This window comes from Schistocerca piceifrons, chromosome 4, assembly GCF_021461385.2.
Source record: "Schistocerca piceifrons isolate TAMUIC-IGC-003096 chromosome 4, iqSchPice1.1, whole genome shotgun sequence".
Taxonomy (NCBI): domain Eukaryota; kingdom Metazoa; phylum Arthropoda; class Insecta; order Orthoptera; family Acrididae; genus Schistocerca; species Schistocerca piceifrons.
Window position 1 is genome coordinate 321,661,939 of NC_060141.1, and position 27,870 is coordinate 321,689,808.

At 40.9% G+C, this 27,870-nt stretch overlaps 1 protein-coding gene across 1 annotated transcript in view; it reads left to right on the forward strand.

Moving 5' to 3' along the window:
- The window catches only part of LOC124795818 (neuroendocrine convertase 2), a 1,530,590-nt gene that overhangs the window by 51,533 nt on the left and 1,451,187 nt on the right, over window positions 1-27,870 (forward strand). The window lies entirely within an intron of this gene.

Sequence of the window (27,870 nt, forward strand, 5' to 3'; positions counted from 1 at the left end):
TCTATCCGCTCCTCCGCCCTCTTTGACAAGGCCGTTGGCAGAATGAGGCTGACTTCTTATGCCGGAAGTCTTCGGCCGCGAATGCTGATTATTTATCAAAATTTAGGCAGTGGCGGGGATCGAACCCGGGACCGAAGACGTTTTGATTATGAATCAAAGACGCTACCCCTAGACCACTTACAATATAAGTTTTGGTGGATTTCCTAGGTTTACAGGGAGAAATTTGTGAACTAAAGTATCATTTATCTTTGGCTCACTATTAAAACCGAATAATCGAACTTTAATGCACTCAGTGTGCCTCACACAAAACTTGAACAAACAGCGTAAGGCTTTTCCGCGATACAATAGTGCCACAACTGTTAGATGGCAGAGGTTGCCGGCAGTTGTATCATAGGTCACGAAATATCACGACTGTTGCCAGTATGTAACAAGCAGTTCTTTGGAGGTCTTTGGTTAACTTTTTGCGAAATCAGGAAGCCACGGAGTGATGTTTACTTAATTCACATAGTCTAGCAGATTCATATACTTAACATAATGATTACAAGGAATATTAAATTAAAGGGTTCTCACTCTTTCGCACTAGTATCTTTAACAAGAAACTTTGATACTGACAAAATTGACATTTGAAGCTAGGTTGCGTTCAAAGACGAGTATTCAGTTCATGGTTCAGGGTTCAGTCAGTCAGAACGGAAAATTACGCTGCAGATTACGTTCAACTTCTGTGGTCTTTTAATGTTTTGCGGGAAACGAATCCTATAAAAAAACTGTGAAATGAATCATATCCACGTAATTTATGTTTTCATAACGCATAGAGGACAACCACCACAAACAACGTTACATACTTTATAATAAAGTACGAATGAAAACCGTAGATGAATGTGAGTGGAAACGGACGATCCCTGGAGGCCTGCACCTTGCGTAGAGAACAGTAAACGGCTGGAGAAAGTCTTTAAGCCGTTTAGCTCGATGCTTGTTGATGTTAAGACGTAATGTGTCACTGAAAGTAGAAGTCACGCGTTTAAAAGTGAATAAAACATTAAAAGTGCCGCGGACAATGTTTATACGAAACAAATAACCAAGTATTGCTAAATATGTTTTCTTTATTCAAACAAATGAACAAATGAATGCGGTGTCACCTGTTTCCTTAGATCAGATGGCTGGGAATATATTACTAGTGAGAGCAGTAGCGAGCCCGGCGATCACTCTCATATTCACTGTTGACTGTTGCTATGTTCGAAGCTATACCTACGGAGAAGAATTTCAGCGGGACAAGGAGACATTTTTAAAAGGCACGAGATAAGCAGACCTCTCTTATAACCGTCAGCGAACCAACGAGTGGAGACTCGTAATATTTTCTCTTGCAGTTCATTCAACGTATTCCTTCGCTGCAGCTTCACATAGAGTACAGTTTACGGAGTCGTCATTAACAAGGGATGTACACGTGAACCGTTTACAACTTTCCACAGTGCATAGAGGAAGCCCACATTAACAAACGGATACAGGACTTTGCTTTAGACAGGTTTAGTCCCATGTATCATCACATTATCAAGTTAAGCTTTTTTGCAAAAAATTACTTCATTTCCTTTATAGTTCGATCTAAACTTAACACTAAAAGTACAGTAGTGTCGTAGTATGGCGGTCCGACAAACAAAACGATTTAATTCTTAATGTTATGGCTTTCAAATTCACAATATTTTGAGGTAAAATTTATGCAAACGTCAATTTAGATTTTGTAAGAACACGCGATTTTAAATATCCAAGGACGATTTTAACTAAAATCTCGCCTGTCACGCCTGCCTTGTATCTTAGGTGGCTTTTGTAGGCCAATTTGAGGTTGTTTCCTGGACTGGTAAGTCTGGAGTGTCCTATATCAATTTGTTCGTATCGACTTCATCCACAGCAGCATGGTACACTGAAAACAGCTACCACTTACACCCGTATATATGCAATAATGTGTCATGGCACATAAATTTACTTTGAAAAACAACCTATTAGATATTAGATATTAATTGACCTGCTATCGGCTACGTACCATCGGTAATCAGCCAGATTTGACATGAAAGAATAAGAAATGCAAAAACAGAACTATTCCGTATAAGCGTGAATGACCCCTAGTGTGCCTTTCTAGAGTGGCGGACTATGTCGCGTTCCGCGCCGAATGAACAGTGGCAAGTTGTGATGAGAAGCAATATTGATCAGGGCTTTGGTTGACGGAGCGCACGGGTGGGACGGAGCGAGCCGTCCTCTTTAAAGGGACACCCGTAGCCGTGAGGGCGGTAGCTGCGTGCTCCCCCGCTGTGCTCCGCTGTGACGTGTCGTGACGTGACGTGACACGCTACGAAATCGGCCAGCCAGCCGGCATGCACGCACTCAGCGCGGCCGCTTCGACGTAGCCACAACCGGCTGTGGAGCTCAGTCAACCTCAGTACTCTGTGTGTGTTTCTCGACGCTCCCAAATGAAGTCACCCTGTATGAGATACTGCCAAGGATGTGAGAGTGCCACTGACTGGCAGCTGTGCAGTGTCGCCAGATCAATTTGGCAGAAAACGGGAATTTAGACTGGTGGTTTAAAACACGACGGAACGAGGTCGTAAAAGTTGGTACTCAAAAATAGAACGTACATTTTTAATCATCTGACAGGTATTTAACTACATTATTATAAGCTCCCCCCCCCCCTCCAGTTTCGCACCGAACTTTATTATTCGCATACACTGAAGATAAAGTTTTATTTAATTAATTTTGCATCAAACTCATTATTGTGTTCTTCTGTTATTGTGAAATCTAAGGAAAACTACTAATTGATAAACATGTCCTTTCTCAGATACTGTATTTTATTAATTAAAACACCCTTTTGTTCAAATGGTTTTGAGCAGTATGGGACTTAACATCTTAGGTCATCAGTGCCCTAGAACTTAGAACTACTTAAACCTAACTAACCTAAGGACATCACACACACCCATGCACGAGGCAGGATTCGAACCTGCGACCGTAGCAGTCCCGCGGTTCCGGACTGCAGCACCTAGAACCGCACGGCCACCGCGCCCGGCCAAAACATCCTTTTGTAAACCAACATTTATAAACACTCAACAGAAATCAAATACGGTGTGAAATTACACCTATATTCTGCCATTAATCTCCGGCCTCGCTGCCGAACAACTGTCTCTAGCCACTCGCTCACCCGACTTCCACTCACGGACTCGACTCTCGCTCACCCACTTGCACATTCTTGACTGCACAGCAGTCTTTGATTCAGTTTATGATCGCTGCATAGAGCGCATGATCGATACTATGTAAGGGTACAGCTATGTAAGGGTTCCGTACCCTTACATTATGAACAAAAGTGGTGCACTTGTACAATTGTATTCAGAAGTAATTATTCGTCAACAGTTCCAGCTTTAAAGTGAAGTAAAACTGAATTTTTTTATTAATCTTCCCACCAAAGACTGCATTTTACCGACAGGGCACTTAGAAAATGTAACAGACCTACTAAGGAGACTGCCTACACTACGCTTGTCCGTCCTCTTTTAGAATACTACTGCGCGGTGTGGGGTCTTTACCACACAGGACTGACGGAGTACATCGAAAAAGTTCAAAGAAAGGCATCACGTTTTGTATTATCGCAAAATATGGGGGAGAGTGTCACAGAAATGATACAGGATTTGGCTGGAAATCGTTAAAAGAAAGGCGTTTTTCGTTGCGACGGAATCTTCTCACGAAATTCCAATCACCAACTTTCTCCTCCGAATGCGAATATATTTTGTTGACACCGACCTACATAGCGAGGAACGATCACCACGATAAAATAAAGGAAATCAGAGCTCGTACGGAAAGATATAAGTGTTCATTCTTTCCGCGCGCTATAAGAGATTGGAAAGATAGAGAATTGTGAAGGTGGTTCGATGAACCCTCTGCCAGGCACTTAAACGTGATTTGCAGAGTATCGATGTAGATGTAGACGTAGATCTGAATCATAAGGTCGTCTACAAAAACATCCGGAACACAAAAGACCCTATTTAAAGGATTAAATAGGAAAAAACAAACGTGTGATAAAATATCGAATTCCTTACGTTTCTCAAGAACACTAAGGAAAATTCAGAACATAAGAAGGATCGATGTTTAGATTTCGCAGTTTCATTATTTAACATACTGTTTCGAAATTATATATATTTATTGTTAACTGCTTTCGGTTTTATAGGCCATCATCGCACAAGGCTGAACAGACAGTCCACACAATGTCAGAGCTTATCTGCACAGTTAAAATCAAAGATGTATGACTATTTTACGTCTATATAAACGAAAAATTGTGATTCTTAATTTTAAATTGTCATATAAAAGACATATTCTGTAACGATGTACTCAATGTTTTAAACTATAAACATAGGAGTATAAATCCTAAAACTCACTGGTAGACCGGTATAAACATATCATTGTAAGTAACTTGTACAAATATTGGTATACGTCTCTCAACTATACACAAACTGATAAAATTTCATTGATCACGTTGATAAGCATTTTGAAATTTGACCGAAAGAAGGTATGACGAACAAATCTTATATTAAATGCAAACATTAAAATTATAAGGTTGTGAGGCTAAAACAGTACAGCAAGTGAGCACTGGCACAGACTGCTTTGTTACATTGACAAAATTACTGGTAACATTGATGAACAGGCAAAGAAGGAGGGGTAGAAGGGAGGAAGGAGTCATTTTATCGTGGGGAATGGGGCACAGTAATACTATCTACAATAAGCGTATTATCTTGTGATGAGCGAAAAAAGTGAAGCGTTGCATTCTGTGATATTTGTGTATATAAAATGGTTACACATCTCTGGAAATAAAAATCCTTTTACAGATAAGAGCTGATGTTCATCCTTAAGTTGTCTGTCGATGGCATCGAAGCCGAAAGACAGTAGAAAATAAATATTGTGGAACATTAATGCTTTGTATTTCAGTTTCTAACCACTTACTCTACAAATGATTTATCAATCGCGTGACCACCGACTGAACTCAGAACGTCTACGGGCGCTGTGTATCCACCTAAACGTCATCTACCTCCGCATTTTGTTTCTCACTGCTAACGAAAGCACGAGACGAACAAGTGGACGGGTGCGGCTGCCGGTCACCACCGTTGAATGGAAATGCGAAATTTTGCACCAACAGAAATCGCGTCTAGTCAGTGAGGGAGAGGTGACAAAAGGTGAAATGCTGTTCAGGAAACATTGATAATAAGACAACACTGGAAGCCACGGGGCTGAGTATTTTCGAAACGCACAGTTCTGGCCTGCGCTGAAGCCTTGCTTTAGTTCATCGCCTATTAGCAGCTTCCTGGTGCACCTCATCAGACTTCCTTTACATCCGCCAACGACGGGTTAAGAAACTCATTTCGAAGCTTTAATGTACTCGATCAATGTACTCGACCGTTTCTGAAGTGAATAAACATTATATTTCGCGATGTCAGCATGGCCCAAAAGTCGGGTGATCTGGAAATACTGTTTGTACAGTTCACTTGAGATTTTTCAGCTGGGCATATTCTTTTCACACATGTTGGCACTACCTCGACGTCGCTTGTAATACAGATGGACGGCAGCCCGGCGATCTGCACCACAAAAAATAGAAAAAGATATCTTTGTGCTAATATTTTGTTGTGGGACCTCCATAACTGAAAAATGTAGACGTCATGATTTTGCACGGTCCTATAGGCGTGAATTTCTCAACGGACCACTGATACGAGTTGAGTCGACATTCACTTCTCAAACCAGGCGTTCCCTCGCTTTTAATTCTCAGTTGGACCTGTCAAACCTAGATTTCCAGGAAGCGGTTGACATAGTGTTCCAGTGGAGATTAACAAGGATCCGAGAATGTGCAGTAGGTTCTCAGATATGTGAGTGGCCCGAATAGAATCCAATACGTTGTCGTCGATGGCGAGTGTTCATCAGAGACAAGGATATCGTCAGGAATACCCTAGAAAAGTGTTACACGACCGCTGTTATTCACTATGTACATAAATGATCTGGCGGACAGTATGAGGAGCAATCTGCGTCTGTTTGCTGACGATGCTGTGATTTACGTAAAGGTGTCCTCGTTGAGTGACTGTTGGAGGATGCAAGATGACCTAGGCAAAATTTTTAGTTGGTATAATGAATGCCAGATTGCTCTAAACATAGAAAAGTGTAATTTAATGTGTATGAGGAGGAAAAGCAATCCTGTAATACCTTCCGCCACTACCTCATCTCCTTCCTTTCAAACTACACCGAAGTTCTCGTGTGAAACTTCCGCGACTAGCACTTCTGGAAGAAAAAATATTGAGGAGGCATGGCTTTACCACAGCTTGAGAGATATTTCCAGACTGATTTTTTCAGCCTGCAGCGGAGTGCGCGCTACTATGAAACTTCCTGGCAGATTAACTCTATGTGCTGTAATGTTCGAATATAGTGTAAGTGGCGTACATGTTGATAAAGTCACGCAGATTATATATCTGAGCGTGACGTTGCAAAGCGATATGAAATGGAAGTAACATAGGAGGACGGCAGAAGGAAAGACGAATGGTTGGTTTCGATTTATTGGGTGAATTTTAGGGAAGTGTAGCTCGTCTCTAAAGGAGACCTCGCACAGAATTTTTGTGCAACCCATTATTTAGTACTGCTAGAGTGTTTTGGATCCCGACCAGGTCGTATTAAAGAATGACGTCTAAGTAATTCAGAAGCGAGCTCCTAGATTTATTACAGGTACGTTCGATCAACACACGAATGTTACGGAGATGCTTCATTAACTCAAATACAAACTGCTGGAACACGTTCTTTTTGTGAAACAGTATTCTGAAAATGTAGATAATAGGTACTTACGAATGACTGACGAGCGATTCTACTATCGCCAACGTAAATTTCACGCAACGACTCACGTAACGACCACGAAGACAAGAAGAGCTAGACCTCGTACAGAGGCATCTAGACAGTCATTTGCGAGGGGAATAGAAAAGGACTAGTAGTGGTACATGGTACTCTACGCCACACATAATGCAGTGGTTTGTAGGGTATGTAGCTGTAGATGCAGATGTAGATATTCATTTCGTTTCATTTCGCAAAATCACTAAGACTTTTAAAAGAGTGTAAATGGAATTTCGTCGCTTCAACTTGTCCTTAGACAGATTTGTGATGTCTTGGAAGTGGGGAAAACCGTTCTCAGACAAACTTGATTTGTTAACGAGATATTCTGGGAAACGTTCGCCCTCATACCCCCAACGTCTGACTGGTAGTTTACCAGATCGTGACGTCATAGCGACCACCTTGGGAGCTATGAATGTATTATAAGGAGCTTCATTAGTACGCAGTGTAAGCAAACAGATTAGCCAATAAAATTATTTAAAACTTTCATTTTAAGGCCGATCGCTTGAGAAAGTATGACATGTCAATGAAATGTAAGTAAAATTTGCTTGGTTGTTACATTCATTCTGTTACCTTGCATTTGCATGACAAGAACTTTCTTATCTAGAACTAACAACCCGGGCTGGCTTCGCAAGTGTAGCACAAAGCATTTGCATCTATGGCGGGCCGATTTTCCTGACATACTTATAATGGATTATATATCCAAAATTTCATCGTGAATCAGCCTCTCTTTCAGTGAGAACAGTATCAAAACACACACATTTTTTTTAAAGGGTAAATATTTTGTGAAATTATTTGTCTAACAGTAAGAAATAAAATATTTTAGAGAAACATTTGACGTCGCGCCTTGGAATGAAGTTTGGAAAAATGTACAGCAAATGGCTTGTAGTACTCTTTAAAATTCCAAGATTCTAAACTGAACAGTCAAATTTAAATGTCAGTGGGTACGTCATTTGCTGTATATGATTTCGAGCAATACTCAAATGCTCGTCAAACGTTCCTCTGTTTGGTTTCTTACTTTTAGACACATGATATTACGAAATATTTGACGTTTTTTTAAAAATAATTTATTAAATTGCTTTTGTTGACATTTAAATATCACACAATTGTAACTTTTTATGGGAAAGGTTGATGTATCTTCAAAGATAAACTTTTTAACACTTCATTTACTTAGCTAGCAGCAGCCGTTCGTGAAATATTTGAATTTTCTCTCAACACACTAATTAAATTTTACTTAATGACACTGACAACTTCCAAACAATTAAATATTGGAATATTTTTTTAAAATAAAAATAATAGAGGATCGCATGCAAGTTCTCAAAATTTAAAGCTCATTAATCTGGTGACGTGTTCCGATCGTGGTGCGATCATCATCAGACCATTGAAACTCTGTGAAATGTTTACTACAAAGTTTCAGAGGAGATAAATGATGGCGACGCATTTTCTTGTTTTATTTTAGCTTGCGTCAGGCTGTCACTGTTTCTACAACATCGCTGATAGATAACAGTATTCTCGGTGTAGGTTTCACCTCCTAGGTAACCACATGGTATCCTATCAGCCATCTTTGCACTACTTGTAGGTATTGCAGCCTGCTACGAAGAACAGGCCACGCTAAAATATCGTATGTTAAGGGATATTTTTCTTTCAGGTTCTCTATCGTAAATAAATTTATTTTCGTTGCATAATTTATATACCGTTTTATATTTACAGTTTTCTCGGTTGCATTTGTAATAATTACACTTTACTGCAGTCTTTTTATGAGATTATGTCATACCCCGTAATCATCTGCTTTAAACGACGTTATGTGGGAGACAGTGGTTGGAGCCTTCGCTACGTAGCCGCAAGCGGCCGTGCGTCCATAAACAGTGTTTATCGTCACTACACAGCGGACTGCTCCTCATCACGTGTCTACCCGTCATCATATGGAGTCGTACTTTAAATTATTTACATTATTTACATTTATACCTGATTCTTGTCTACTGAAATTTTGTGTTACTCTTTTCACAGAGTTTTAATTGCCTGATGATGGTCGTATCACGATCGAAACGCGTCAGAGAATTAATAAATTTTAAATTTCAACAACTTACATGCGATCTTAGACTGTTTTTATTTTAAAAAAATTATTATAATTTTTTGATCGTTGTCGTACAGGGACAGTGTTCCAGAAAGACAATTAAACCGTGTTTAGGAAAACTAGGTCTCACGCAGATCGATTTGATATCCCGTTTATCCATTTCCTGCTCTTCGTTTGGCTCTGACTTTTTAGACAAAACTACATTGTACAATTTATGAAACTTAGCCATTACGGATGTTTAAGAAACCGGTACTCTTTTTTCAGTATAAATACAGAAAACTGCAACCACTTACTTTCTCACTGGTCGCAGTTTTCCGTATTTACGTTGTGTAAATTCAGTGGAGTCTTGTTTTCACTCCGCTCATACTTTTGTCCAGATACCCGATGGTGCTCTTTAATACATCGCAGTTAAGCCAGTCAGTATGAAATATTTATAAGTTATACACACAAGCCATCCTCGTGAACGTCTATTAATGAAAACCATATCAAAATCCCAAAATTCCTGAGATTATACTTCACATACACACTGAAAAAAGTGGTGACGGACTTTAAGTTAATAATATGTAAAGAGACATTAGTTTTATAACTGAAATATTGTTTTCTGATTAGTCGTGAAGCATGCTCATTTTCTATTCTTTTTTTTTCTTTTTTTGAAATATGATCATTACAGCGATGTTAGTCAAATGTGTGGAATACCTTAAATGATTTCAATTCTTTACGTGTTTCAAAATTAGTTCACTTCATTAAATCATAAATCGTATGGTAAAGCTTTACGCATTTAAACAATAAACCTTAACTTTCGTGTTATAGGATTTTTATTCGAAATTTTCTCTAAAATCCTATTTTTGTGGGTAAGTTATCATTAAACTTCACCATCTAGGGTCGCAGATAAGGTAAAACCTAGGGGTGTAGGGGTCCTAACTACGGCCCCGCGTCACTGCAGGTAGAACGCTGCGTGGTCGCCCGTTCGTTATTCATCCGCCTTGACGCTTTGTTTATGGCTACGTAGAATGTGCTACATATCAGTTTTCAATGACTGAACCTATCGGTAAGGATGCCAAGAAATTTATTTTTTGGTTCGACAGGAAAAATGAATAAAGCTATTCATAATGATCGGGCTTCTTATTTCAAACGATTTTGACAGGTTCGCAGAAAATTGTACTGCAATTTTCCTCGCCAAATACAGTGATGTTCATTAATATGTCTTGTTCAGAGATGCGTCACCGCACCTGACTCGTCCACAGCCGATCACTGCCACCCTGGCCTTACCGTTGTTTCTTGAGCATAGCAAGACGCTTATTCTTTCTCAATCAACCAATCAGAACCCAGAAAAAGCTCCTCTTCCCTTTAAAGTGATGGAATGCATCATTTTTCGTGGCTCCAAATCCGCCAGTGTGAGACGAGAAGATGTATTGTACCATATAAGGCTGTACCACGCGTCTCAGGATACTTTAAGTACGTGTCTGTGAATATAAGCCGCTGCCATAATACTGCACCTTCAAGAAGGTCATTTGCTTCAGTTGACGTACGGAGCTATTTAGTCATGAACGTTACGGCTTGCATAGAAAATTGGCGCACAAACATAACTGCGATTACAAATACATTTTTCTTATTATATCACGTGATGCGTTTCGAATATTGTGGGTCCATTTTAGATGTAGCTTAATGTGACTGTTCGTACTAGGTATGTTCAATACATTCTCGGCCTGACACACAAAACACTAGTGTTACCTATGTCTTTAGTCCCCTACTTTTCTCTACTGTCACCTTGTAAAACAATATACTAAAGTTACTTGACATGTATCATTGTCACCTACGGCTATTAGAACTCTTTAAGTCACAAAATACAGTACCGAAATTGCAGCCATTTCCAAGTGGTGTATAGCAAAATTTTGCGATCCAGCAAAAGTAAATTTGATAAACAGAATGTGAACCATACACAGCACGAACTCGAATCCCACTGACATAATTTCTAATTTTATTCATAGATATTTCCGCAATGTACTGAGGTAACGAGAGCAGAGGGTCAAAGGTGGCTCGAAACAGTGTAACTGTGTTTTGTTTGATTTGTTCTCCACATTTATCTTCGTTGCTGTATTATAGTTAAAACATCTCCACGACATTTCAAGTGTCTTGTTTGGAGTGTTGTGTGATGTCCTTAGGTTAGTTAGGTTTAAGTAGTTCTAAGTTCTAGGGGACTGATGACCATAGGTGTTAAGTCCCATAGTGCTCAGAGCCATTTGAACCATTTCTTGTTTGGAAACAAAATTGGTCTATTCAGTCACGATACTACTAGGAGGTAATACCTCCGAAACGTCTGTGTGAAAAATCTTAAAAGTTTTTAAATAAAACAAACTTTATTAACATTCTGTCCCTTTATTTTTCATATCTATATATTTGCAGCCATCTGCCGTTATAAGACTCCTAATTCTAGCTTGTAACATGGCGTTGTGTAATGTAAGTATATTGGTGCGTGAGAAGAAAACTGAAAGTACGGATTCTAAGAGTTGATTCACATATCGTGCACCCTCTCCATACAGGAGCGCTGCGACGTCTACAATCCGACGCCTTCGGTTCACTGTCATCGATCATCTTCCATATAATCCCGACTTGTTCTCATCCGATTTTGATCTGCTTCCAAAATTTAAAGGATAACAGCGAGAACTTCACTTTCATGGCGATGAAGCGGTGCAAGGAGGGGTGGCTCCGTCAACAAAGTCAAACATTCTACAGTGACGGTATCAACGAACTGGTCTCTCGTTGGAAAAAAGGTTTTGGTCGACAGAGTGACTATGTTGAGAAATAAATGTATGGAATAAAGATATAGGCTGTCAATAAAGTTTGTTTTATTTAAGAAAGCATTGAGAGTTTTCACATAAAAAATTGTAGCTTTATTTTTTTCAGGACGCCGACGTGTACTGGTGTGCATAAGTTAAGGACGGCAGTAACTACAGCATGATGTGTAACTTCCAAGTAGCATAGGCCGATGAAACTTGGACCGTACATAGAAAGAAGTTCTATAGTATAGTACAGAGGGTAATTGAAAAAAATTTTCAACCAGACGAAAATAACGACATTTTTTTCGAAAGTCAATAATTACATAGGAGTCCCCGCGAGATATGATGGTTCCTGTATATTACAATAGGCGGAACATGTTCCTTAACAGGTTCTGTGTCCATCACGGACGGCAGTGCACGCTCTGGAACGTGTTCTCAATGCTGGCAACAAGGTTGCTAAGGGGTTCTTGCGGTAGGATGTCCCATTGCTTCACCAGTGCGGTTCACACCTGCTGGATGATCGTTGGAATATGTGGAAGGGCTGCAATACGTCTCCAGAGCGCACCCCTTACGTGCTTGATGGAATTTAAGTCTGGGGAACGGACAAGTCGGTCCATTCGCCGAATACCCTATCGTTCCTAGAGCTCATCCACTTGTAAAGTTCGATGCAGTCGCGCATTTTCATCCACAAAAATTAAGTCAGGGTCGAATGCAACTCTGAAAAAGCACACGTGCAGAAATGAGTACAGTTTCACAACAGCGCTGAACGATGACAGTACCGTGTTCAAAGATTTGCAGGTCAGTACGGCCACTCAGCATGTCCCTCCCCACACCATATCACCCGAACCGCTAAAGCAATCATGTTCCACAATAGTGAAGAGAGGTAATGCTCCTGGGAGTAAATCTGAATGATTGTGAACGCTGTGCTCCTTCCTCAATTCCTGTATCAAAATCCAAAGCTCGTATATTCACTAAGATCAATTTTGGACATGCTATGGAAAAAACTAATGACATCATTGGAATTACGATAAAGAGACGAGCTCAGTGAAATGTTGCTGTTCGTAGCTTGTTGGATAAGGTGAAACGCCCCCTTTGAAAAATTAAGAATGACTGTGCTGGTAAACTTGTACGTTATATGATACAGAAACAACTGAGTAAACAACGTACCCAGATAGTTTTCTCTTCACTTATTCTGATCATCACTAAACTGAAGCACTACAGTTTTAGCGCAACACAACCTGTCTTTCAATAATCCCTACAAAAGAATGGCCCTGACTAACAATAACCTGTACCTTTCATGAATCACTTACCTCACAAAAATCTTCGTTACTCGAACTAGTGCAATACAGCGAGTGCCAATACTGCCAGCTAATTATTGATAATGTAACTGACGATACTGATGATAATTAAAACTGAGCAGTTCAGGCAGAACGTCAATAATATTGCATAACATTGATTTGCATATTATTTACTGCCTACGGGCCGCTTAGGCAACAAGCAACTCATGTGTGACTCATGTGTTTACCTGTGTGTTTCAACGTGATCAGGCTGTGCTCTGGTGTTGGAGCGATCAGACAACTTGTCCATGGAGCTCTTCAGAGTTTCATAGTGTAGTCGACAGTCCGAAAAATGAATATGGTTTCCCTCGTTCTGATGGAGAAGCGTTGCACATGAGTTCCGAAAGAAATGCTCATCGTTCCAAGCTATGACGGCCTCTTTTTCCAAACACTGCAGAAAATTTTCAAGGAACTGTACGTGTGAAGAATAAAACGTGCCAGTAAAAAAGAATAGCAACTTAGAAATTCCTTTGATTACGAGGAGGTCATTTCCAGAGCTGTTATCTTCACCTATTTGATGAAGTTTAACACAAGTTATTTCGTTAGTCCTCTTTGATGGCATTCTCAACAGAACAGCAAAATTTAAATGCACTGTCCGCTATAATTTATCGAAGTTCACAACTTGATATATTTACTCATTCTGGATCTATTTGTGGTGTCTTCAATTACCTCACCCTGTACACAGTTTGATAGATTATCTGTATTTAAACAACGCAAACTCAAAAACTGACTGAAATGTTCGTTTGCTTTGGTGCGTTGACAGTTGTAGTGTCAGATCACACACATGGTCGCTTCCCCTCCCATCTACATCTATTCTCCGCAACCACCTTACTGTATGTGCTGGTTGGTACTGTCTGTACCCGTGTAACTTCTGCATTTTCGTGTTACAGTGGTGAATAGTTCGTGGAAGAGCGACTGTTGGCAGCTATTCTTAAGAGTACTCAGCCAGTGGTTGCAATGATAACATAAGTACGTTTCAGATATTTTAAAAGTTTTGGTATGTGCTGGAATACAACAGTTTCGTTGAAAATGGCTAAACGTCCGAACTATACGAAATAGTCACGTATGGGAAATCAGAATAGCAATGTCTATACCTCCCTACAGCAGCGGAAATGTGCATAAAGGTCTGGGTATTTGCAGGAATATTAATATTATCGATTGGAATAGTTGTGCACAATATATACGCAATAGTATGAAATCGAGTATACCTACAAATGCAGTCAAATGGTACGCATTCGATATCTGTAGTACTGTATATAACAAGACATCAGCGATTCAAGTGACAGATGTTTGAACACGGTATAAAGACAGTCGGCTCTGTGCGGTAGCAGTGCGTGCGTATGTGCCTTTACTGCAGATAGGAAAGAGACACCATCAGTGGCTGCGTGTTGTGTGTGTAAACCATGGTTCTGACAAGGAAATGGGGCTCCCTAATATTCGAATTGCCAAGAAATTGAACTGTTGAAGTACAGTATTTGATAATTTCGTTAGAATGGGGACACGATATGGACAGAACGGAAAATGTGGGAAAAGTAGAGAATTGTCTGAGACGTAGAAAGTGTTACTTTTGCCCAAAGCATGGGCGACAAACCGTTGTTCTTCTCAACTTGTTGCTGATTTACAGCTGCCAGTAACTGACAGACGTGCACGATAAACTTTGTCGCATGACAATTACCTTGCATTCAAGAAAGGACTGCAAAAACCCTCTATAACATCCAAACACAAACAGGCCATTCTATAAAATTTCGGGAGAATTGCCGGATGTCTGTAACTTACTGGTACGATATTTCGGTGCAGAGTCTTCAGGCCATCTTCAAGTGAATACTGACGCACAGTACACTGAGCTCTCCTATTTAAGATCACACCAGCACTTACATGGAGTGTCCTAATTGGTATTGCTCATGCTTTGCTTGAGCATCAAGTTTTCCACTGATTCAGGTTTGACATATGGGCCACAATTTTTGTTTCAGTATATTTCATCGAACGACCAGTTGAAATATAGTGTTCAGCGATAGCGTACTTATTTGCTTGAAGGCGAGTATGCCGCTGATGATCTAAACTGCGATCTCGGACAGGACGCGCCGTTTGCCCCATGTGAGATTTGTCGCATTCACACAGATTCCTGTAAACGCTTGCTTTGAGCAGCTTTGAGTCGTCTTTAACAGAACCAGAAAGCACTGATATTTTGGAAGGAAGTCGAAACATTACTTCAACTTTATGTCTTCTTAATGTTCCTCTTACTTTAGCTGGAACATTTCCATCATAGGGGGGCAAGCACTCGTTCTGAGGGCCTCATGCTCTTCCTTGTTCTTTCTTTTGGGTCTGTACAGCTTTCTGTACTTGTTGAGACAAGTATACGTTATTCAAGAACACAGTTTGCAGGTGTCCCAGTTTCGTTAGTGCACGATGGTGGCAACTAGTAGGTGGCAACTAGTAGACTGTAAATAAAGGTTACTGTGAGTAGCATTTTCGAAGCACTGAATGTCCAATTGTGCCATCGCTCTTGCGTTACACGAAGGCATTTAAAAAATGCAAGCAACCACCTTTCTCACCTCCATAGTAAATTTTATTTTTTCATGTATGAGTTCAGATGTTCAAGGAACTCTCGGAGTCTGGCGAAACCATGAGACAAATTATAAAAGTCTCGTCAACATATCGCCAAAATACTGTTGGTTTTAACATGTGTGAGGGGAGTAATCGCTTCTCAAATTCTTCTATATAAAGCTTGGCCACCAGGAAAGGCAGAGGAACATTTGTGAAAAGGGAAACTACGTCAAAACTGACCAGCAGATCATTGCTTTCCAGCTTGAGTGACTAAAGTCTGCTGATAAAGTCACTCGAATTTCTTATATAAAGTGGACGTTTGCCTACAATGGGTTTGAGTAAAGACGCCAAATATTTGGCCGTATCAGAAGTGAATGCTCCAATGTTGCTCGCCATAGGACGTAAAAATGGCCAACGGCCCTGCCGAAGTGGTAACACCGGTTCCCGTCAGATCACCGAAGTTTTGCGCTGTCGGGCTTGGCTAGCACATCATGCAAAGGTTTACGCCACTCTGTCACAATAAGAACTTACAATGCGCAGTAAGATGATATACCTCTCGTAAAATTCAGTTCATATAGGCAGATACAATCCCAAGTCAGAATACAATAATGGACACACCTAACAAGTAAAATTAAATAAAATTGTACCACAAGACAGTGGAGGCATTACAATAACATGCCAGATGGGCAGCCATACTGTATGTATAACTTGTATGGCATGAACACAGCAGATACAAGCCGCATAACATCGTTTCATGGTTTATTGCCATGTTGGCTGCGACACGGTAACTGACGACAGGTGCTGGAGAACAACCAAAATTCTAATTTCTGCGCTGAGAAGTAACACCAGATGGTGGTCTGCTGTGCATGACGCCAATTAGAAATGATGTAATAGGGTCCCACGTTTGTATAACATTAAAATTAACAGCAATTTAACACCAATAAAGTACATGCAGTATTGACAGATCATACAATAAATGTAAAGGAAATGCCTTTAGAGGAAAATCACGCAGTCGAAATTTACAGAGAAACAAATAGGATTTGATCTTTCCCTGTAAGCGAAATACGACAAAATTAACAACTGTATATAAGAACCTGTAAAACAAGTTGCCTTGCAATGTATGATAACAATATAAAGATCATTTCATGTATAAAAAGAATTTTTTAAGCGTACACTAGTATAACAATGTATATAAAAATATAATTTTATTTATATTCATACCTTGCTTACTGTATTTAGACAAATTCCGTAAGTCGTGTCAGATCAATAATTGTCGAACTGCTCTGGTCCACTGACTGGAAGGACTGCGCTCTAGACAGGAAGTTGAAAGGACGGTGACATTCGGGTAGACATTGGTTCAAATCTCGAGATTAGCAAACCGAATTTAGTTTTTCCTTGGTTTCCGTTAAAAACGTATGGCAAATTCCGGAATGGTTCTTTTGAAATTCGAACTTGTGTTTCGTCTGTAATATCGTAGTTTATAGGCCACAACGAAAAATGTATAAAATAACACTTTTTCAATTTCAGTCTCCTTCATTATCCAGTATTTACTGGCACGGTGTGTTTCGGGAAAAACCTGCCACCGTCAGATGCGTAACTGTTATTTGTGCTTGAGTTTGTTAGTTCGTAAATAACAGTAAGATAAATGATGACAGCAACATGCTGCGGAAATGGTTGGTGAGAAATTCTGGACTATAAACGTGATTGAAGCTGAAAAAGTTAGTCAGCTGCTCCTACCCCTGGGTTCTGCCCGAATGAACAAGACCTTTTAATAGTAAATTGAAAGCAGTTAAATTTTCTACTGGGATGCATTTTCGCTACAAGTCATAGTTACCGAATTACTCAAGAGAAACTGATGAAAATGAGTTCAAAACGCATTGTTTTTTTAATAAATGAAAAACTGTGGCCCCCAGTGAAATCATATCCCAGTACGAAATTTAAATACATTAAATTTACTACCAAAATATCCTATTAATTTTTTCCTGTAGGATTACTAGTTTTCGTATAACGAGAGAGAGACTATGAAAATCGTCCACGTGGTATCTGAAGGCGTTGTGGGTTGCATAAAACCTGTCAGTAAGGGCAGCTGGTTCATCCTGTGTAGTTTTTAATACTGTCTCAGATGTCAACCAGTTCCATCAATATGGAGAAAATTATCATTAAATAATTGTTCCTACCTTCCAAAATAAGGAAGCATGCTCGAACATGCTGATGTAATTTATTGCATCGGCAACAGCCGCTTGACATTATCGTTATTTTTTGGGATACCGGAGTAGACACACAAAACGATGAAATTTACGTGACCTGTTTGGTCGGACGCGTCTCTTCCCACATTTAACATCAGCTTTCATTTCGTGTTTTACAGCAGATTTTGCATTCTGTGCTAACAGGTTGGCAGATCTTCTGCTTACTCGTTATAGCGCTGGCGTTTATTCCCTGCTTAACGAACTGCGTTTACTGGCTTGGAAAACGCGATAACTGTGCGCAAACAAATGCAGTTACATTATAAAATATCAGACTTAATTACACAGCACACGTACAGTGCAGTTTTATTACGTACTCAACATGTATACGCCTGAACACTATCTTGTTGAGTGCATAGAAGTACTCGCTGGAGTACTGCACACTGTACAGCGTAATTTCTAGACATCACAAATAATGTACCGTTTTTCGAGGAACACCAGCAGACAAAACACAAGTTCATCCCGTAGATTAAGGGGAGCCGGAGGTGGTCAAATCCAAAAAATTACGATTTTTTTTGCTACCGAAAATTAATTGGAACATTCCTCTTTAATGTAATCTTTGAATTATTGTTCTACTCGCCCGAGAAGTGGAGTTCTTACCATTTTCCCCCACGCCTGCAGAGGAAATGGGCGGCCGCTGAATGCATCTAACACACTCTCGTGACTTCCTGGCGAACTGCTTGGGATTTTCTCGGCCTGTTACGCATGCAGCGCCTTATGTTACGCATACAGCGAGTGTGCAAGGGTTGGCTACATTGTTTTCTGTGACAAATGAAGCGCTAAGAGCGCGGAACATCGTCTCTTTGCTGTTTACCGTTTCGAATTAGTTCAGTGTTGCGCCTGTTGTTGGTAGTATTATACTTCTTGTGTAAAGCGTTGTTCTGGTTACGATGCCACGTTTTAGTAACCGTGTATATAAGAAGAGGAAGAACGTAGGGAAAAGAAAAATAACACTAATACCAAGTTGCGATACTACAATTACTGAAACAGTGCGTTCTTCTGCTAAGCAACACGTGGCCGGCCGTAGCCCTTTGACATCTTCTAGCAAGAAGCTGACTCGTGGAAGTGACAGATTTCGTGAATATGTTAGTGACAGTGATGATATTACCGAAGTACTGAATATTGGATTATTATCTTCTGTGCTGACAGAAAGTGTTCTGTGCAAAATGTGTTCAAGTGTAGGAGTGGGACTAGAGATAACAAAGCACTTTGGTTTAGCTTATGAGATGAAGATAATCTGTGCATGTTGCAAGTATCAAGTGACTTTCTAAAATTCACATGCCAGTCTCTTTGGTGAAAATGGACGATCTAGAGTGTATGATGTGAATGTTCGACTTGTGTATGGTCTTCGATCCATTGGAAAAGGGTCTGCTGCTGGTAAACTGTTTTGTGGTATTATGAACTTGCCATCGCCTCCAAGCAAATTTGGGTATTACTGTGAACTGGTAGGATCCTCTGTTGAAGATGTGGCTTTGAAAACCATGAAGGAAGCAGTGGAGGAATCTGTAGAAATGAACGGTGGTTCTAGGGATTTGGTAGTGGCGTTAGATGGTTCCTGGCAAAAGAGGGGTCATAAATCCCTGAATGGGGTTGTAACTGCTACTTGTGGTGATGGTGCAAAAGTGATAGATGTTGCAATATTATCAAAACATTGTAGGTGCAAAAATAGAATCATAGGAGAGCACAGTAGAACCTGTGAGGCAAATTTTAGTGGATCAAGTGGAGCAATGGAAGTGGATGGAGTGAAACAAATTTTTGAACGTTCAGTTCCCAGATACAACGTTAGGTACAAATACTACCTTGGGGATGGTGACTCCAAAGGTTTCAAGACTATAGAGGAACTGAAACCATATGGAAATGAATTTGTAGTTGAAAAGTTGGAATGCATTGGGCAGGTGCAAAAGCGTATGAGTGCATGGCTTCGAAGGCTCAAACAAACTTTGGGTTCAAGTATGCTCAGTGATGGAAAGACAATAGGAGGGAGAGGCAGGCTTAATGATGAAGTGATTGACCGTCTACAGAGATGCTATGGGTATGCTATAAGACAAAATACTAGTAATGTTAGTGACATGCGAAAAGCAGTGTGGGCATTGTTCCCTCATACTGCCTCTTCCAATGAATACCTCAACACAGCCTGTGCCCAAAAGATTCCTGGTGCAAATATAATGCAAAAAAGGACTATGATCACAAACATGGTTTGCCAGCAGCTGTGATAAATGCAATAAAACCAATTTCTCATGACTTAGCACAGCCAGAATTGTTACACAAATGTCTACACGGAAAGACGCAGAATCCTAATGAGAGCGTAAACTATTTGATTTGGAAAGTGATTCCTAAAAGGGTGTTTGTAACCAAAAAAAAAAAAAAAAAAAAAAAAAAAAAAAACCACTGCACTTTGGCATTTATGATGCAATAGCAACCTACAACCAAGGGAACAGTGTGAAGTGTGAAATTCGGAAGGCATTAGGATTTACAGCTGGGGTGAACACTGTACGAGCACTAAGAAATATTGACAGAGAAAGGATATGAGGAGCAGAAAGAAGAGAAAGGCATATGAAGTATGATGGAACAACAGGCCAGTAAAGAAGACAGAAGAGGAAGCTTTTGGAGGATGAAGAAGAAGACCCTGATAATCCATCCTATAGTGTAGGAATGTATTGGGAAACTTTGATAGCCATTTCCCGTAAATTAGAATTTTTCGAATTTAAGGAACATTTTCTCAAAATCCACTCAAGCTAGAGAGATGAAATTTTTATACAGCACTCCTAGTGGTCAAACTTACATTGTAACACAGCCATTTGGCAATATGTTCAGTAGTTTCATTTCGGTTTAATTATAAAGCAATTATTTGTAAAAAAATTTGGGTCATTAATAAAAAAAATAATTGGAAGGAAACTAGAAAAGATACTCCAAAATCCGTCATAACTGCAATACTAAACCACTCTATATGTAAAAAAAAATTCAATTTTTTCTATTCGGTAGTTTATTCATAAATGTTCCTCAAACTTAGTGATTTTAACATGGGCAGCATAGGCATCTCCGGCTCCCCTTAAACATGTAGTCAGGAAAATGATCTTACAGGCGAGAAGAGTGAGCGCATTAAGTGTATTTGTAGAGGTATGGAAAATGAAATGCAACAGACGCATTTTAGTAATGGCTCTTCCCAGTAGACTGTGCAACAGGGACAGTGAATGCAACATTTTAGATGTGTTAATTGGGTTCAGAAACAGCGGGGCGTTTTAAAATGCTGCCTTTGAATGAGTCACCGTGCTGTGATTTGGAAAGTCCGGCAAATCTGTGTTTCGAAGTTTTCCGAAAGTGACTGTCATGCGTACTGACTACTGTGTCTGAATACAACTAAATGAAGTATTAATTATTATAAAGGACTAAGATAAAAGAATTTTTAACGACCGCCTTTGTATTTCGAGACAGACAAAATGAAATCATGTATAACTCAGGTTGTCGTCAGCTGTGAAATTCGCTAGAGACCGTTGGCTCGAAGTTTATGTTAAAGCTTCAGCATAATGGGAGTGAGATCTGCTACGATCTACTTCATATCCTTTTTTCTTACCATCTTGAAATGTTTTTTAATTATTTAACGAAATAATTGTTTTTTATCATGTGAGTAATTTTACTTTTTGTTGTCGATTATTTACGAATGTGCTTTGCGACTCGACTTCTGAAAGTAACTCTGCTGACGGCAAGATATTCAATCCCACATAGACTCAAGATTAAATGACAATTATGGCTACAAAATATTGTCTTTCTCTATTCGTGGCAAGCTAATTTACGGAGTGATATTTTAATTTTGCGCGCAAATATACTCTGGAATGCCTCACCATACAACTTTCTTGAATAGGTGTGACATGTGGCTGTGAGCTATTTGTCTAGTTGTTGGTGAGCATATTTCCATTATTTCTATCAGATTTCGCATATGTGACGGCTAACCTAAATTAATAGCAGTGTGTCTGAATGAAGTTTTATTTTAAATTTGGGAAAAAAACCGCTGTAGAAACGCACCAAATTTCGAAGCGAAATTTTTGAGACAACGATTTAAGTGAACTACAGATTTAAGATTGGTATATGCGTTTCAGATAGGGCGAACATCGTCTGACGATGACGCCCATTCCAATAGGCCGTTGAGTGGAATCTTAACAAAAAATGTACAGAATTTTTTTCTTAGACACCACTAGCTCTTTATTCACACGAAGTAATGAATACTATAGGTAGCAGATCTCAATTGATACAAAAATTCTATACTTCCAGAAAGTTTTCGATAGTGTTTTTCTCTAGTATATTCTAATCAAACTGCTTGTCTATGGAGCACCGTCTGAGTTGTGCAACTGGATTATTCGTTTCCTGTAAGGTAGGTCACAGTTCGTAGTAAAGTCAGCGAGCAAAAGAGTCACATCTGACATTGCATAAGGAAGTATTATAGGCCGTCCATGCTCTTAATCTATATATACGATTTAGAGGTCAATCTGAGCAGCCCTTAGACATTTTGCTAATGATGTTGCCGTTTACTGCCTAGTGAAGTCATCAAAAGGTGGGTGGGTCGTTAAGCGTGTCTGGGTATAATCTGTTAACTGAAGAGCGAGCAGCGCTTTTGGTAGGGGAAGCAGCCTTTCCCGAAGAACGCTACAACTGCCGTACACGATGAGCGGCAATCAGTTTCTCGGTCTAACAGTGCAGCGTAGCTCATGTTGATTTACTTGAATTCCTGTGTTACGTAGGATCTTCAGAAACCAAGTTACACACGCCGTCCCACGCTAAGAGCAATGCGCAAAAAAAGGGGCAAATTGTCAGTTCTAGATTGCAGACAGATTCACCATTTGGACCAAATGCAACGTCAGTGCAGCCGTTGTGGAATGGAGACAACGCCGCACAAACGTGGATGATGCTGATCGGGCAGGAAGGTCGTCGACATCGACCACAGGGGATAATTTCCAGGCAATCGAGGAAGAATGTGTGGGGGAAAGAGATTTTCTGACTATGATGACGACCACACAGCTACTCTCGAATGGCTCCGCGAAGCGGATTTCTATCGTCGAGGATCTGAACGACTGGTGGGACGTTCTGACTCTTGTTTACAGCAGGGGATCCCAACCGCTTCCTTTGACGAACGCTTTGAGAACACTGGTACTTTTGAAGGAACATCTTGTTTATTTTGAATGTTTATGAAATTTTTTAAAAAATGAAACACTTTTTATTCATTGATTACGTCTATTTTAAATCACAATTAATAGCGCACAAAATGATACTGATAATAATAAAAATTCTAAAAAATTAGTATCGCCAAAATGTCGGGAGATAAGCCATGCTATTACTCGGTTTTCCCGGAGCTTTTATTCACTTTCCGCGGGACACCAGTGTTCAGCGGAACGCAGTATGGGAAACCCTGATTTACAGAGGGTCGATGACTGTTGTGATGCCGACTCGGTACTCCTGTTAGATAGATTTCCTTGCCTCGACGGGTGGTAAACCGGACTCTAGGTGAGTCCGCCAGTGCATTCTAGCAGCCGTCTGCAGAGGTCGGTAATAGAACGAAATCAGTTTTTAAGTCACTAATCACGTGATATAAATAGGGCGCAGCTATGGTATCACTGCGCACGAGTATATAAGTCAGGCTCCGCGGCTTAACTGACAGTGTCGTCGAGAGGTTCTCCAAGAACGTCTTTGAGAGCGTGCGCCAGAGTTCTAGTGGCAGCCGCCACTAGGTTCCAGTCATCGCTGCTCACTTGTTCGAAGAGGATCTGCCGCTCTTTGACAATGTCTATGTCAGGTATAGCACTGTACTTGGCATTTATTGCACTTAGAGCAGAAATGTCACGGGGAAGATCTTTTGAAGATGAGTTTTTGTGTTTATTGAAACAAATGTGTGAGTTTGCAATTGAACTGCTGTCATTGCAGTAGTTGTGCTTATATGTATGGGCGCCCGATATTTGGATGGGTGTAGTGGCCCTGTTCACCCTATCAGTTGCACCTCGGTGTTTGTTGTCAACACCCAACGTTGGCGACGTTGTGCAGCTGCAACAACTATGCTGAAAAAAGTGACCTGTATCTGTTTCACTTTGAAGTGGTGTTTCTTAGGAAAGTATAGCTTACTTTTTAAAGTTCCCTCGTCAGTCGACGGTCTCAAGGAATTTGGTGAAAAATAATCACTCCATGGATATGTATGCATAGTGTGTAGCTGTGATTATCAGGGTGCGATAGTCCGCGTCTCGCGGGCTTGCGGTAGCGTTCTCGCTTCCCGCGCACGGGGTCCCGGGTTCGATTCCTGGCGGGGGTCGGGGATTTTCTCTGCCTCGAGATGACTGGGTGTTGTGTGTCTTTCGTCATGATTTCACCCTTATTTACCTGTAAGTCGCCGTAGTGGTATTAAAGAACTTGTGGAGCGGCGGCCGAACCGCCCCGCGAGGGGTCTCCCGGCCACCAATGCCATACGCTCATTATTATTATAGGGTACGATGTGGAATTATCAGTATAAACGTCGTAAAACAGCCTGGTGTTGCTGGATACAATGAGGGAGGATCGCCTGTTGACTCTTCAGCTGATCTTCAGTTAGTTGGTCCCGAGGACCCAATCTGACACAGTTTGAATCTGCTATGAAGTTTCAGAACAGCGCATACTATGCTGCAAAATGAAAGAGTCATTGTTGAAAGGAACGAAACAGCCTTACAAACAGCTCGGCTTTTATTTAAAGACCTGTTGCTTAATATTTCAAAAACACGTCACACATTTTACAGTTTTTCATATGATAAGTTGTCCATATTACAAGCAAATATTTATTTCAGTAATAAGAAATCACTGTAATAAGAATGAGTTAACAAGGAAAAATAAATTAGTTGAAGGGAACAGAGGTCGTTAAATTAAAATGTTATCAATTTACAGGAAAATAACAGAAAGACTGGGAAGATAAGACTGTTGCCCGCCAGTGTCAATGATGGGGAAAAAAGTGCATCGAGCCTCAGTGTCAGGCCCAGACTCGAGATGCCCTTACTTACGAGCTTGAGAAACTCCCGGTCCCGGGCAATGGCGCGATGTTGTCCGTGCCCTACCACTTAAATCTTTTGGGTGTATTTATATTACTGTTTCTTCTGCACCTGTTTTTTACTATTGAAACAAAGTAGAAAAAATAAATTATTTCTACTGGAAATTTGAAATGTTCAAGCTATTTATTGAAGCTGAAGCACTTTTATAGATGATAGGAAAGATCAGAGGTGAGCTATGGATTCCCACCACCAAAGTCCGTAGGTGTTGGGGACGTGGGAATAGTTCGGAAGGGCATCGAGCCAAGGGTCCTACGCTTCTTCCTGTTGTCTACTTGTGTTTTACAGGTTTCACATAACTCTATGTACAATACGTTGTCATGGTTTATGTAATACGTGACTTGACCGAGGAAACAAAGTGTGTCATAAAGCCAACAGGAGAGAGGTGACCGTGATGAATAATTTGCATAGTCTGCAATTTAGTGAATTGGTTGCGGATGAAGGAGTTGTAATGCAGAGAAGACTAGAATCTAGTATTCCTTCATTTATGAATCTGTTTTACGCATTTCGGCGTTAGCCTTCATCAGAATCCTGATTCAGGTGAAAATCAGAGGATTACATACTTATGTAGTTGACTTTCTCTGTTCATGTTTGTTGCAAGTCAACAATGTTGCCGGCCGAAGTGGCCGTGCGGTTAAAGGCGCTGCAGTCTGGAGCCGCAAGACCGCTACGGTCGCAGGTTCGAATCCTGCCTCGGGCATGGATGTTTGTGATGTCCTTAGGTTAGTTAGGTTTAACTAGTTCTAAGTTCTAGGGGACTAATGACCTCAGCAGTTGAGTCCCATAGTGCTCAGAGCCATTTGAACCATTCAACAATGTTACTACGTAATCCTCTGGTTTTTATCTGAACTAGAACTCTGATGATGGCTAACACCGCAACGCGTAAACTGGATCAATAAATGAAGGAATACTGGATTCTAGTATTCTCTATATCACAATTCCTTCATCTACGCCCAATTCGTCGAACTGTAGATTATGAAAATTGGTCAAGGAAGTTAGAGTCATTGTCTGTATTGTTGTTTCGGTTAGCGTGGTCATGTACCTCTGAGATGCGTGTATTGTGAATTGTTTGTTGTGTCCTGGTTCTCATGACAGGTCAATTTCGTCGTTCTTTTATGTACTGAAAGTGCAGGGCCTTGTAGATCGAGTCTGCCGTAGTATCCACCTCTTTCCACGTTACTTCGTCTGTAATAGGCTTGTACACTAGTCATTTGGCCTGTATGAGAAGTGCGCAGTATATTGCGACGTGCTTTGGATACTCTTCCCCTTTGACTAAAAGTAAGTAAGGCCGTATGGCATAAATGGCCGGGAGCCCCCGAAGGCTTGGTTCAGCCACCTAGCTGGAAATGTTTTTACTTCCTTCCGCGTCTGCAGACACCTTACCGTGATACATATGAGAACTGTGTGTAAGTGTTTCTGGCAAGTATGTATGAGTGCAGTGTCGTGTTGGAGTTGATGAGCGAAGGGAGAGTGTTAAACCTAGTGCCTGCACATAGCTTAGTTCTCTCGAAAAGCACATAGAAGACCATAGAACTTAACGTCCCCCTCTGGTGGACACCATGAAGTGTGTCGCATGGCATCACTGAATGGTGCACTGTGGAGAAGTTTGGAACTTAATCCAGAACAGTGGCAAAGAGATTCCCTGTCAGATGTAAATGTATCCGGTAAGAGTCACGTCCACTCGAAAAGGAAGTGGACTGTGTCTCTTCTAGGTTCGTAGGTCTCATTGCTAAGTGTCCCTCATATTGGCCATTATGGGGTTGTGCGAATGGTGGGAGAATGTCGCGAAGCAGCGAGTGCCGAGCTCCGAGCCAGCGCAGCTCGGGGCGGTAACGAACGGGCTGAGTAATGCGCTGTCTCGGCCGCTCCCTTTCCTCTGGGCGCCGCGCCGCCGTCAGGTCAATTATGCAAACGCGCCGAGCCCTGCCCGGCAGAGCCAGCTCTGCCCGCACGCCAGCGGCGGCAGCAGCCCGGCGCCCTACATCGCCTCACTCTCCACACCCCAGCCATATGTTGGGTCTGGGGGCGTGGCGTCACGCGCTGCCACACACGCCCGCTGCGACCCAGATTCTTAACCCGACGCATCTTCTCTGCTCTCCAGCCGGAAGCCTTACTTTTTTTTTCACCTCGAGCGTCTTCGTTACTGTCATATTACTGAATATTCTTGAGGATGTGCCTGTTCTGAGCTGTCGCAGAGGAAAAATATGATTTATTTGCTTCAGGGAGCAGCGGGTCTGAGATCCTCATCTGATCACGTACGCCTTCCCTGGTGGAACTATGCTGACACAAGAAAATATTAATCATTTCCTTGCAACAGCACACAGGTGACTCTGGAACGCTGTGACGGTACAGAATTCATGCAAGCCAGTCGTGTGACCGTTCACAACGGCGCCGACAGCGGTCGCCAGAGGTGAACCGGTAACATCGGCTGACACCTTGACCACAGTGCGTCCAGTCTCCTTCGTCAATTATTCGGCAGAATCGAACAGGTTAGAAAATGTTCTCTTAACGAGGTTAAAATCTGCTTTACACTCTTTCTTCAGTTACTGGAATTATCATATAAATTTAACGACATATGAGACGCTGTGAGAAACGTTCTATTACATACTCAAGATGATTCCCGGTGTCATTGAAAAGTAATATTAGAAAAGCCCTCCACAGCTTCAGATAAATTCAGCAGGACAGATATATGTCAAACAACCTTCCATTCAACACATATGACAAAGACATTTGTTGTGGAAAAAATTGATGGTTTGAGCTTTCAGTTCTGTAATTACACAAAAATTGTGAGGGATCCACTTGAATGTGGAGCCCGATTTTGTAAAAAATTACATGAAAGGGTTATCACGTGTAGAAGAGATTGTATCTTTGGCACCACTGAACCAAAGATGTTGCCTGAGTGGCAGAATCGATTGTAAGTAGGGGCGCGTGGAGCGCAGTAGCAGTTGCCGTTGCACTCTGTTAAAG